Source organism: Pteropus alecto, unplaced genomic scaffold, assembly GCF_000325575.1.
Source record: "Pteropus alecto unplaced genomic scaffold, ASM32557v1 scaffold189, whole genome shotgun sequence".
Taxonomy (NCBI): domain Eukaryota; kingdom Metazoa; phylum Chordata; class Mammalia; order Chiroptera; family Pteropodidae; genus Pteropus; species Pteropus alecto.
In genome coordinates, this window is record NW_006442117.1 from 9,172 (window position 1) to 10,345 (window position 1,174).

Here is a 1,174-nt window from a genome sequence, read left to right on the forward strand (position 1 = left end):
GGGGGGGGGGGGGGGGGGGTGGGGGAGCGACGTGTGGCAGACAGGAGGGCCAGCAAGAGTCTAAAGAATGCAGGGGCAGCATCTCCATCATATCTCTACGTACTCACCGGTCTGGTCCCCTCGGCACAGGGATGGATCCTGGTGGATACCTCTAGACTGGGATTGCAGGCCCAAACTGGCCACCATCTGTTTTTGTATATGGTCTTTACTTTGATAAAAGGCTGAGAGAAATCAAAAGAATATTTGCGACAAATTCCGATGTTTATGAATAAAGCTTCATCAGAACACAGTGGCGCTCGCCCGTTACGCATCGCCTGGCCTTGGGCGCACCGCAGATCTTGCTGACGCCGCAGCCCGGCCGGTCACTGTGCCACTGCAGCCGGGCTGCTGCTCATCACAGTATTCTCGACTCACAGAAAAGCCATGATCAGGAAAACTAGAAAATGTACACCAGAATACCTCAACTCAGCCACTTTCTTCATAAAAATAAAATTTGCAAATGGGGCTGCAACCAAAGTCAGTTGCCAAGCGGCTCATTTGCTCACCGGGTGGAGAAAGCCATCTATGGATGGCGATTTAATTAAATCCTGTCTGGTCGCAGCAGCCAAAGGACTGTATTCAGAGAAGACACAGTTGTTGAATACGAGTAAAATTAAACTAAACTTGTTTAGCTGTTTGCTTGACGAGATGCGGACTTGGGGAGCAACATCGAATCAATTCATTTTTTAAAAAGCACAACGGTCCAGCAGAGGGCGGTGTCGCCCCCGGAGCCCGAGCTCGAGCCTGCGGGGGCGGCTGGGAGGGGCCGAGACCGAGGTTTAGCTTGTTTCATCTTCGTGAAAACACCGCCAGATACGCGCTATTTCTATCCTTATTCTACAAATTAGCAAGCTGAAGGTCATAAAGGTTCAGTGGCATGTCTAAGGTCACGCAGCAAGCACGTGTGTCACTCCGGGCCCCGCAGTTTGATTTACGTTAATGATTATAAAGCGCTCTGCCTGGGCCGGGCGTGGTCTGAGCGGTGCGCACGCTCCTCTAAGCCTCCCGCAAACCCAGGACGTGGCTGCCGTCACCGGCCCGGCCTTGCGGGCGAGGACGCTGAGGCACCGGGGGGCAAACGACTTCCTGAGGCGCTTCCGGCGCTCGGCGGCAGAACCGGGTCGGCTGGATCCCG